This window comes from Aedes aegypti, chromosome 1, assembly GCF_002204515.2.
Source record: "Aedes aegypti strain LVP_AGWG chromosome 1, AaegL5.0 Primary Assembly, whole genome shotgun sequence".
NCBI classification, from domain to species: domain Eukaryota; kingdom Metazoa; phylum Arthropoda; class Insecta; order Diptera; family Culicidae; genus Aedes; species Aedes aegypti.
In genome coordinates, this window is record NC_035107.1 from 222,279,591 (window position 1) to 222,292,872 (window position 13,282).

General features: G+C 37.1%; 1 protein-coding gene across 5 annotated transcripts in view; it reads left to right on the top strand.

Annotated features, from left to right (window-relative positions):
- Window positions 1-13,282, top strand: part of LOC5580013 (leucine zipper putative tumor suppressor 3) — a 283,045-nt gene that overhangs the window by 6,368 nt on the left and 263,395 nt on the right. For 2 of the 5 annotated variants that reach the window (XM_021857646.1, XM_021857643.1), the window contains exon 2: window positions 5,505-5,784. The gene's annotated coding sequence lies outside the window, so the exon portion shown is untranslated. The remainder of the gene's footprint in view (window positions 1-5,504; window positions 5,785-13,282) is intronic. The other 3 variants (XM_021857647.1, XM_021857645.1, XM_021857644.1) reach the window with 2 other exon arrangements.

Below are 13,282 nucleotides of genomic sequence, written 5' to 3' on the forward strand. Positions count from 1 at the left end.
CAAAATATATATGCGCTTTCAAACTCGTAGTTATAATTGGCTGCTTTGTGAAATTCAGATAAACAGTAAAATGTTATTTTCGGCATAAAAACTGTAGCAATCCAAAAAAAAAAAAATGATTTAAGAAGAACTATGTTTTTGGAAAGTTTTTTTTTAGAAAAAATAGTTCAAAACATACTTTAAAATCAATAGGTTGTGTACACAGTTTAAAACGCGCTTAATTTGCTTCAGAAGCATGTAAAACTATGTGGATTCGGTTCATGAAGTGATAGTTAAACAAAGATCATTTTTTAGTAAAAAGTGGAAACATTTCGCAAAAACTATTTTTAATTAAGATAAGTTTTGATGTTTTACAAACTTTTTCTCAAATAAATTTTTAAGAGAATGATGAAAAGAGCTTCAAAATTTGTTCGAAAGTGACAAAGTTATGATGACTTTAATGGAGGTCATATTTTATTTATTACATAACTAGTGGTCCCGGCAAACTTCGTCTTGCCATCAAGTCATCAAGTAGGCTATTGAAAAATGTAATGGTATCTCCTATACAAAATGACATATTAGTACACCCCCGTTTTACCAAATTTTCCGATAACTTCCCTAAACTGTTTCGTCACATGAACACGTCGGAGCCCTTCAAGAAGACAACAGTGAAAGAATTGTGCAAATCGGATGTCCTGTTCTCAAGTAATTTCGTGACATACAAACACCACTCCATTTTTATTCATATGGATATGATATACACTCCCGTGCATAAGTTTGGGTTCACCCTCTTAAAAACATGTAAAAGTGTTCAGTCCATATCTCTGTGATTACACGTCCAATTGAAACTCTCTAAGCCGCATTCGAAAGGCAAAGATTTATTCTTACTTCGCATGTATTTTTCCAAAAACATTCTTTGAACTTTGTATACTAAATTTTTGCTTAAAGTTGTGACATTTTTCAAAAAACACACTGCAAAATAATATCTAATTTCCTCAGCATTGGATCGACCAAAATTTTAAATCAAAGTGTCATTAGAATCGTAATCTTATATTCTTTGAAGAGACCCCACGAAATTTTGGCGGAAAAATCTGGAAAGTATTCAAAATCAATGAAACAGTCAGTCAAGTAATCGTGCAAATGTTTGGGTACACCTGAAATTACTTAAAAATGTGAAATCTCATACCAATCATGTACACCCCATTATTTGCGCTCAAAAAAGCTTCAAACTGTTAAAATTTGTTGAAAAATGGGAGAGATATTGACAAAAGTGATGTTCGTGCGGCTCAGGTGAACCCAAACTTTTGCACGATTTGCATCATACTGAGGGGTGAACCCAAACCCCGCCGTTTTCCTTGACCCTTCCGAAATGTCAGATAGGAACAACCCCAGTGTTAAAAAGGTTAACTCATGTTGCGTTTATGTCGAATAAAAAAATTCAAGTTTCACGGTTGGACCCATTATTTTTTTTGTTTAAAGTTTAAATATGATGTAGCCCTTAATTTAAATGCAAAATTTGCCTAAGTAGTAGCAATTCTTCCCCTTGAATGCATCTCTCCTTTCCAGAAGCTTGGAAGCCTCTTTCCAGAAGCTGGGAAGCTTATTTCCAGAAGGTTGGAAGCTTTTTTCCAGAAGCTTGGAAGCTTTTTTCCAGAACCTTCGAAGCATCTTTCCAGAAGCTTGGAAGCTTCTTTCCAGTAGCTTGGAAGCTTCTTTCCAGAAGCTTGGAAGCTTCTTTCCAGAAGCTTGGAAGCTTCTTTCCAGAAGCTTGGAAGCTTCTTTCCAGAAGCTTGGAAGCTTCTTTCCAGAAGCTTGGAAGCTTCTTTCCAGAAGCTTGGAAGCTTCTTTCCAGAAGCTTGGAAGCTTCTTTTCAGAAGCTTGGAAGCTTCTTTCCAGAAGCTTGGAAGCTTCTTTCCAGAAGCTTGGAAGCTTCTTTCCAGAAGCTTGGAAGCTTCTTTCCAGAAGCTTGGAAGCTTCTTTCCAGAAGCTTGGAAGCTTCTTTCCAGAAGCTTGGAAGCTTCTTTCCAGAAGCTTGGAAGCTTCTTTCCAGAAGCTTGGAAGCTTCTTTCCAGAAGCTTGGAAGCTTTTTTCCAGAAGCTTGGAAGCTTCTTTCCAGAAGCTTGGAAGCTTCTTTCCAGAAGCTTGGAAGCTTCTTTCCAGAAGCTTGGAAGCTTCTTTCCAGAAGCTTGGAAGCTTCTTTCCAGAAACTTGGAAGCTTCTTTCCAGAAGCTTAGAAGCTTCTTTCCAGAAGCTTGGAAGCTTCTTTCCAGAAGCTTGGAAGCTTCTTTCCAGAAGCTTGGAAGCTTCTCTCCAAAAGCTTGAAAAAAGTTCCTTGAGAGTTTCTTCTTGGAAATATTTATTAACATTTCTTGAGAATTTCTGCCCAAGAATTTTATCCAGGATAACATTTTTCTGATTTTTCAATTCCTAGAGCTTCCCCAAGATCCAATAGATTTTTCAGTGATTCTTGCCGGATTTCATTGTAGCAAGACTTTATCGATTATTTTGTAATTAGGTCAATCAGAGTTTACTTTAAAAAGACCGCTTGCCTTATTTCAGAAGTTTTTCCAATAGTTTATAAGAAAATACCTTGACAATGTCCAAAAAGAGGTCATGGGTAAAAATGATATTTTTTTTCTTGAAGATCACAAGTATTTGATCTTGGATGAATCCGAAGAGCCATCTCAACGGGTACTTCTTAGAATGTCTGAATAATTTTTGTAACAAATTGTGGATAGGCTCTATGTTATTTTTAAATCTAAAAATATTATGAGATCATACGACTTTTTTTCAACATCTTAATTTTTTGTTAAAAAATTATAGTTCGTTTAATTTTTTTTAAAGCTCCGCAACCTATTTTGATATCAGATTTTTTTTCTTAAATCTAACGTCTACATTCGAAAGAAGATGAATAAGAAGAACGGATAATATTTTGGAAGAAGTTGGTTTGTATTGATTCAAGCAAAATTTGTTGCAGATCTTTTGCACAGCTTTAGAAAATTTCAAAAACTTTTCGTGTATTCTACCAAAAGGTTTAAAATTCTCACAACTCAGAGATAAATTTCACTAAAATCAAACGCGCACTTCGTTATTCTCTTATATAAAACATATTGGATCCCTCAACTAGTAAACAGTATTTAAATTTGGAAACCTCTAATTTCTTGGAATTGTTATATAACTAGCGCTAAAAATGTTACAAAAATATTTTTTCGTTTGGTGACAATTATCGATGGGTGACTTTGAATCGATGTTCCAAACATAGATTTTTTTCGTTCCGATTAATCGATTTTTTGTATTGATAAGAGGATCATTAATAATCGAGTGAATCGATTTTTTTTTCATTCGATTTTTTTTTCGATTCATCCAGATGAAATTGGTTATAGTTTTTTTTCAACCTTGCAGTCGTCGCGCGGTTTGCTGTTGTGAACCAATAATGCCAATTCAGATGTTAAATTTTTGATTAAAAACGTTGCTTAGTTGAAGGAATTTAATAACCAAATACAAATGCGTTTGGTCTTATATTAGCTTGTTTTTGTAAATTTTCATATGCGCTTGAAAAACGAATCAATTCAAAAATATCGATCCAAGTGATTCTAGTGAATCGGTGAATCAATTTGACTTATCGAATTTTAATTCATTCCATCCATTGCCCCAATAGCCCAATCCAATTGCCTGCGTAGTAGTACAATGTTGACCAAAATTTCTTTGTTTGCTGTCAGAACAGTCACAACATTGCTTTCGTTTGCTGTGAGAATACAAATATAAACAGAATTGCTGCAAAACATTCACTTCCTTGTTGGACAAACGTTGACCGAAAGCTCAATGACGTCAAACAAAAATCGATACGTTTTCATTCTGAGAAAATCGACTTGTGTAAGAATGATTTGCGTTGGTGTTCGTGGCAGTTTGTTTGTAGACCTCTATGTAACTAGCAAAAAAGGTGGCATCTAGTCTCCCCAATTTTATAAAGCATTGGTAAAATCCCATTTTATGTTTTAATAAGATCGAAACAACATTACTTATATTACATTTTTTGGAATACAAAAGTTCTTTCATCAGTATCTGTGTTTAAAAGGGAATCAAGTGTAGGAAATCAAACATTTTGAAAAGTTCATCAGAAAAACCTATTGCATAAACAAATCGAATACCTTAATGAAATTATTCCGTTGTTTATCACAAGCCTGTGCAGAGATCTCGTCAAATTTTACATTTCTTTAAATTAACAGCCGCATTCAGGGAAGGGGATCAAGTCTCCTTAGCCTTCGCTAAAGTTGACCCGTTCACCGTGCGTGCTAATATAGTGCTACAATAGAGCTCACATGCCGTATAAATGGAGTGTTACGTTTGTTTGTCTGTAACTCAACTATAGTAACTCGATATTCCGAATCTCGAATCGAGTTAGAGAAAACCATAGTAAAAGTTGATTTCATGGCTAACTCGATGGTTCCTTGGATCGCAGTTGAACTAATTTAGTTTTCTGTAACTCGATACCTCCCAAACTCGATGGTCCCATCAATATCGGAATATGGAGAGATCGCTATATAATGTCAAGATACATTTTGAAATAGGAATCACTAAGAAAAACATGGAGGCCCAGATAGCCGTAGCGGTAAACTCTCAGCTATTCAGCAAGACCAAGCTGAGGGTCGTGGGTTTGAATCCCACCGGTCGAGGATCTTTTCGGGTTGGAAATTTTCTCGACTTCCCAGGGCATAGAGTATTTTCGTACCTGCCACACGATATACGCATGCAAAAATGGTCATCGGCATAGTAAGCTCTCAGTTAATAACTGTGGAAGTGCTCATAAGAACACTAAGCTGAGAAGCAGGCTTTGTCCCAGTGGGACGTAATGCCAAGAAGAAGAAGAAGAAGAAAAACATGAGTTTCTGACAAATTTGGATTTTGTTTAGATCCATGAGTGAGTTTGAAAATTCAGAATTAAAGCACATTAGATACAAGTGTTTGCATGCAATAGGAAGACATCGAAAACTTTATCTAGCATCCCTGCATGCCTAATGGCTATATGCCTATCCGCGAAAGATCCGCGCCATGTCGCGCCGTTTTGTGAATGGAAATCTCTCTCTGCTCGCTGTCGAGATGTCAACGGCAAGAGGACCTCGGTGACTCTCCCCTTGACTCGCGAACAGCGGTTTCTTCTTATTTTCTCATCTTGTGTTGCGCCCGCTAGAAACCTTAATAAATTACCAAGCCCTCTCCGAGTCATTCCCGAGCCTAGCGCAGTATTCATCAAAGGTGGCGGCGACCTCCGGTTGCGACTCTCGAACGCGACACCACATTGTGACGTTCATTTAAAATTTTATTTACTCGTCAAAATGATTTTATTTGTCAATAAACCAGCTCCACCTTGGTCCACGTTTAGGTGGCGCTCCGTGGCGAAAAAACGTTATTAAAACTAACCTCAATCGAACAGTTTTATTATTCCGCAGCGAGCTTCAGAACAGCTGTGCTTCGTTTCTCCTTCACCATTCACTGTTCATGACTTGATCATATTTTTTTTTGTACAGTGCAGTGCCCCTTTGATACCCATATACCTTGTACGCAAAAAATAGCAGTGAGAAGAGCTATCAAATTACCAAGGCGCAAAGTTGAAATCGATCGCGCTGTTCGTTTGGGAAGAAGTCGAAGAAGCTGAAACTGATAGTCTTCGTACAGAGAGTGAGCAAAAAAAAAAACCTAGAAACAACAAAAAAACAACGACTACGAAGCAGAACTGACAAGACCAGGTGGCAGACGGAATCCGCATCCCGAATCATCCCGGACCCTTTGGCTGAGAACTAACAGTTGGTAAGTACCTTGCCGATCTTCAAAGCAAGCCATGCGCGATCTTCACAGGTATCTAGCATAAGCTACGTAGGCACCCATCGATTGGAAATTCTTGGCCTACCGCGATCCGCAATTCGATGGAATGCGATTTGCTTCTGAGCCAAGCACGTGCTTCCGAGTGGATAGAGGAAGGGGCTGATGCCCTTTTTATTGCACCCGTTTCACCGCACAGTGGGATCATTTAGCCCCAATCCTTTTATATTTCAACAGTTTTCTCAGAATTGGGTCCTAAAATTTTTAATGAAATCTTGTTTTTATTTAATAACACGAAAAAGCATGTTACTGTAACTACTTTAGCATTTTTTCCCGCTCAAATAATGGCTATATCATGTTTAAACTTTAATTTAATAATTTGGTCCATAAATGAACCTTGACACTTTTGATCATGTTTGACGTTCGCTTAGTCGACAAAAACACCACAGGGGTTTTAGTTCGACCACTGGGGTTGTTCCTATCTGACATTTCTTAAGGGACACGGAAAACAAAATATACACAAAAATTGCAGTTTAAGCCAAAGGATGTGACAAAATCTAAAAAAAATGTTTTTTGGACTTAAACCAACGGAAAACATTAGAAAATTGAGTAAATATGTGTTTTTGGACTAAACATAAGCGTTTGGCACTAAAATTGTGACAGGGCTTTAGGACCCTATTTATAAAATTTTAGGCACACAAATTTATAATCGTTTCAAAATGCTTTCATATTGTACAGAGATATATGACAGCCGCAAAACTTATATGAGTAGCCCATTTATTCCAAATTCTTATATTTCTATGCAAATGAATAGTTTTGTCATTATCAAAAGATTCAAATTCAAGACAATTTGAAGTTGATATGATGTATATTAATTTAAGGAAATGACAACACATACTCAAGCCTTTGTAGTCTACCGTAGTTTCATTAATTATGTCCATTTAACCCCGATTCCCTTGTTTTGATACAAAATCAATTGTTTTCAGCACTCAACTGAGTTATAGAATTCTTTGTTAAATCTGGTCAGTTTTTGCCCACTGTGCACCGCGGTGTATCGATGGACGGGATGAACGGATTGCATTGGCAGCTGTTAAGTTGCTAGTGCCCCCGTGCGGTGCCATTTTAGGAAAATGTACGTCGCACTTGACAGCAGCAGCCAGCGGTGGCGGCGATGACTGTGTTGTCGTTCGTCACCAATAGACCGGCTCCGTTTTGGTATGAAGAGGGAACTTGAGCTGAAGAATCCGGCTATTGCTTGAGGCATCGTGGCCCAGTTGAAAGTTCTGGAAATGGGACAGATTGAGGCCTGTTCGGTGAAAGTGATAGAAATGACCAACATTTTAGATGCTTTTGTTCATCGAAAAAATCACTTGTCTAATGATCTATCCAGCTTTTTACGTCAGCTTGCTATAATATTTGAATCACCCCCTTTTGACATTTCTTGCATACACTATATTTTTTATAGCTCGATCGAAGCAAGCTTTGGGGAGATGAAATTTGTTGATGTTGACAATGAGTTTTACCATTATTGTTCTCTGTATATATAAATTAGTATAAGTAGGTATTTGCTTATGTTTCTAATGTGTTAGAAGGAGCGGTGATAAGTGCCTAATAGACCATTTCCGTCAGATCCAGAGGCGTCTGGTCAGCCTGTTCAACCTGTTCATTGAACAGGTAGACCATTTGAATCAAAATCGTACAACTAATTTAAAAAAAGTAAATCAAATTCAACAAATTTTAAAATAGCATGAGTGTGGGTTCATACGTACTACATAGAAAGTAGCATAACAATTGTCCCAAGGCACCAAGAACGATCGCGTAGTGTGCTGAGTTCACGCACCATGTAAAAAGCTCGCTTGACATCCACAGCACAAGCGTGGTATTTCACCAAAGACAGCAGCGCAAAAGTTGAAGAGAAACTACTGTGCCTGTTCAACTGCTGCTGTTGAACCAAATCCCATATAACTAAGGTCCCACATACATTCACAGCTTAGTAATCTGTACACGCTCAAAAGCATACATGTGTGGAAACAACCCGTTCAACGAAAGAAGTTGAACAGGTTTTACTTTTTCTGCTTTCGAAATATTGGTGCACGCTAAGCAGTTTCCTAATAGAATGCATTTTGTTCGGAATAGATCGGATGTCCAATGTCCATCCAGACATATTTACATCAACTTAGAAGGATATCCACATTATAAAATGAGAGGTATTAATAATTAATTCAAATTTATAACAATTCGAAAGCATACCAAGCATACGTAAATTCGAATAATCCAATGTTAAACTAATCATTTCTGGTCTTTGGTGAAGTTAGCGCAGTCAATATGGAAATAGAGTGTTCTTAGAGTGCAAATTGCATGCTTTACGGTGCTAACTTTCATGCAATACGAAATCGGTTTCTCTCGACAGGTTCAACCAGCCGATTTGAACAAGCTGAAGAAGATGATAAAAGCTCAAGAAGAATGTATTATCAATGGAATTAGCGCATTTATTTTAGCTCCGTAGACTGCTCCAATTTCCATATTTTAATAATATATGATTCCATATCTGTCTTTTCCATAGTTTATGGTGGGATTGATGTTGTTTTTAAAGAAGGATTAACCTTTCTAACAGGATTATCGGCTCGCCACCGAAGCGGACAGCGTACAAATCATTCGCGATGTGTTCTTACGCTGCATTCATACAATTCAAGTACCGCCGTGTGGGGTGACATTGGTCCTAGGGGGTGACTTTGACCGCCCTTTTCGATGCATCTCTTGAATTGCACGGGAGGCGAAAAACTAATCCATGACCATCTAGTGGCTATTTATAACGTATTCTTGAAGCTTGCCACATTGTTTTCATTATTCTGGTTATAGTTTGCTGTAAAAATCTTGGCCCAAAGTCACCCTTATGGACCAAAGACGACGGTATTGCTCATTTTAAATCCACATCCAGTGGCGGCGATAACGCGCAGATATGCGCGCAACGTCAACATTCGTAGGTTTGAATTTTTTCGTTCTTCAAGTACGCGAATGTTTGTAATTATCTAAATCTGAAACATTTGGTGATTTTTATTATCACTGCGACGATATACCACCATTTTATGTTAATCGCATTCCGTTGATTTTTTTTGCAGAGCACAATACGCACATATTCACATATTAGTTGTAATGCCTAAGGGACCAAGAAAATTATTTAAAAAAATAGTGTTTTTTTTCTATATTTCTGCCGGATACACGAGATTAATATGCAGATGAAAACATTTGCAAATCAAGTAAAACGTACCAATAAATCGTAAAAAAATGCACACTGCAGTTAGGGTTCATTCATTTATTTCATAACGCTAAAAACGACCATTTTTGACACCCACCCACCCCTTCGTAACGCTTTTTGTATGAATATTCTACAAATGTTATATGAGCCGTAACATCGTGAGAACACCCCTTCAGCGTTATGAAATTTGTGAATAACCGCTTATTTTACTAAATGCAAGAATATATGCAAATACGCGCACATTGATACATTTTGATATTTCTGATATGTTTTGTAACTGAAACGTGCAAAATCCAGTTAATCACCAGTTTACCGTTTACATAGGCGTTGTTTACCCAATAAAAAAATATATTTTTCTTGTTGTTGCACAGGTGGCTTATTTGAGCACGCGACGCCTCTGGTCAGATCTAACGCCAAGTTTTTGTATTTTTCTTCGAAAGACAATCATTTTTAATGAATATTGACGCTTTCAGATTTTATTTCTATGCACTCCTGATTTTCTTACAAATTTTTAAAAACATGGATACTCACCACATTTTAAAAAATAATTCGAGATGCGGCACAGTTTGTTCAACCCTATGGGTATCAGCGTGGTGATTTTGCAACAGTTTTTCGATTCCACCCCTGCATTGGGATGCTTGTTTACATTTGGAAACGTCAAACCAGGTACGCGCTCAAACTGACCGTGATCCCAATCAGGGCGCCCCAAACAGGAGCGCCAACGGAACTAACGTGAAATTACTCAAACAAGCTAATTTCGAGACAACCCAAGAGACAACCATCACAACATTTGTTTCTTGTTTCTACACTGAGGAAAGCAAACGTAAGACTGTCATAAGATTTGCTTATGGAATTACGACACAAGAAAAATCTTTGAAATTCATAAGACCATCGTATGGTTTTCGGCAGATGTTGTTTCCATAATACACCTCGAAGGAATTTCGTAAGATGATCTTATGAACCAGCATTGACTTGATAACAAAATCCATAGATAGTCTTATGAATTACGTTCTAATCCATTCTTGGTTCCATAAGACTGTCTTGTGTAATTTGAGCTTTAGATTATAAATTTCAATGAATGAATAATAGGTTAACCAACTTGGGAAAATCAAATTTTCATCCATTTTGTCATGTCGCAATTCGATTAAAGCACTTTACTGTAAGGATTAGAATCGATTTGCGATACGACAAAATGGATGAAAATTAGATTTTCTCTAGTTGGCTAACCTATTTTGAACGCGAAGAAGTATATTATAGCAGCGAAACATTATTGAGAAAAGTTGTGAAGAACGCCTGAATTGGTGCAGATTTACGTTAGGGGTGGATTAATGGATGAGGGGGGTTTGTGATTTCTTACGCGTCATACAAATTGTTTTGAATTTTCATTCAAAAATCTTATTCTTTGGATCCAATTCCTTAATCTGATTGAAAGAAAGTGTTAGTTACAGCGGAATTGATGATAAATAGAAAATATTTACCCTTTGATGCATTAGAAACGGAGTCAGCCAGCGACAAATCAGCAAACACGTCCATTTCGGAAGCCATATTGAATTTCTGATAGTGAAATGGCTGTACCGAGAAAATTTGCCTCACGTGGTTCTTCACAATGATAAGCAATGGGGTTCATAAGCGTTCTAATGACATTAACAATTGATTGTTATGAAAAAATTACACTTGTCTTATGAATCTCAATCTCGTCGAATGAAATACGCAAGTGTCTTATGAACCAACAAAAAAATAATAAAAAACGCGTTCATTAGTGTGATCTTATGAAAATCATGCGAGATTTTTGCCTCAGTGTAAGTTAGACAACACAATCAAACGTTTTTGAACCAGCTTGGAACTTGCGCAACCAGTTCTGAATCACAGTTTCAACCCCGACCCGATTCAGGTCTTCCTTTTGGAAAATATATTTTCCTCCACAGATTCAAAATTCAAAACCATCCCCTAACAACAAATCTCTCATCCACCCAACAGTTACGGTACCGCTAGTTCTATTAGAGGCTATTTTGTACTATTCATGCCGACAAATGCCTAAGTCTATCTGTTGGCTGTTGATCCGGAAGATTTCCGCCTTGATGCAGCAACAGCCACGCAAGGAAATTTTGAGTGGCTGTTGCTGCCTCTAGGCGGGAATCTTCCGGCTCATTCAATCTTCGTCGGCACAAAACAGAGAGATCAGGCATCCGTTGACTACAATCCTTGCGTTACAGAACCGTGTAGTGTTCGCCGGATGCGGTCATAACCGGCCGAAGTGGTGAAGGTGGTTTCCGCGGTGATAACGGAAACTTCAGGAACCGTGAAGGAAGGAGGGAGCGAAACCAGCGGAGCCCATTATGATGAATGAAAACATAAACAAAAATCATCTGGTCATACCAGCTGATCTTAAACTCACCACAACATGATGGCAAAACCATAGGGGAAAAAGGGGTCTGCATTTTTTTCGAGGTGAAACAAATTGTAGGGGACCGAGGGGTGAACTAACGTGCCGCAAGTTTTTCATTGTTAAAGGCTCTAAAACATATCGGTTCCTTAGGAAAGTTTGTTCAGTAAATTGACAGAGAAAATATAAGCCAATAAAAATTTTTCACGGAAATGGTCTATTGATGATAGTATTATTAGCTACGAATCTATACCGAAACAAATTTGGTAAAATGGTTTCAATCAAAGATGTCGTCTGGCAATGGACCGCCGAACATGCCTCTCTGCAACCCAAAGGCTAAGAATTCATTGAATATACGCTTTTGAATGAAATGTTTATATTCAAATATGAGCCAAACTATACTAAAACTGATAAATTTTCAATAGTATCTATGACATTACAATTTTATTCGAATGCATTGGATAGTTTTGGGCTTTGCGACCGCCGTTCAAGTAAGAAGGTCTTATCAATTCTTTCGTACCGTAAAAGCGGGTGTAATTGATCAGAAGGGTGAAATTGATCATCGTATCACACGATTATATTTGTTCGTAATGGAACACAAATATCAATGTAAGTTGCAGTAAATAAACGGTGCTTGTCGTAACTATTGTCAAATTGTGTGTTGTGAAGTTTTTTGCGTTAAAGAATGTTTATTACTATGAAAATAACGTAAAATTTCAAAATCATGCACGGTGCAGTATTGACAAACACCTATGAACTTCTATTTATAAGCAAGGATTTGAACATGGTATAAACCTGAAAGTTTGTGAGGATGCATGAGATATATCCCCAAACCAGATTTCATCTCCAAAACTCGTACCAATTTGCTCATATGGTTGAAAAAATTGAATTTCTGTTACATATCATTGAATTCCTTAGGAAATTGCATACATTTAGGCGTTTTCCGCGTAATTCTTGAAATTTAACTATTCGTTATTTATATAAATATTGCATTGTTGAGAATTTTACAAGCATATTCGGATTCAGGGAGCTCAAATTTATCATATAGAGTTGTTTGGAAAACTAACAATAATGGCATTGACAAGTGATCAATTTCACCCCGAAATGAAATCCTCTGATTTTTTATTTTAGAGGTATTTGTTAACACTAAAATGACATTTGTTAGAAAATTTCGGTACATAAGTCGATGAGGCTCACCTTCGTACTTGTTTACCTGCATTTAGTTGTTTGACATTGTGAACATTATAGAAAAGAGACTAGAAGAACTGTGAAAAATGATCAATTTCACCCGAAATTACGGTATTCACGTATAATCGAGAATCGTATGAAAGTTCTATTCATTGAGCTACTTGAGTCGAATTCTATAGATTGTGTTGCTACACTGAGAACAGCGTTGCAGTTAAAATTACTATATTAGAGGGTTAAATTAAATACACAACGCCACTTGATTTGTGCAGACTAAATTTGCATTTATTTCAAATATTTTGTGCATTCCATTCTACCACGGCACCATTTCGACAGTAAAAATTACTATATCATGGTTAAAAACTTAACCAATTAAAGCAGGCCAGAATCTAACCGAGGATCTTGCGATTGTCAAGCGCGAACGCTTACCGCTCGGCTATCGATGCGGTTGGATTGAGAGGGAACAAAACGCAAATAAAAAGCGTTCTTTATAGCTCAATCGTGATTGGAATAGTAAATTTAAAAACTTGTTCGTGATTCTCATTACTTCAATGCTTGTTTCAGTGTACTCAATGCATATATTTCCCAGAATGGATCATTGAAGGAAGTTTTTGTCAGTGCTCACCGCATCAAAACAAAGGCGCCACTATATATGGGATTTA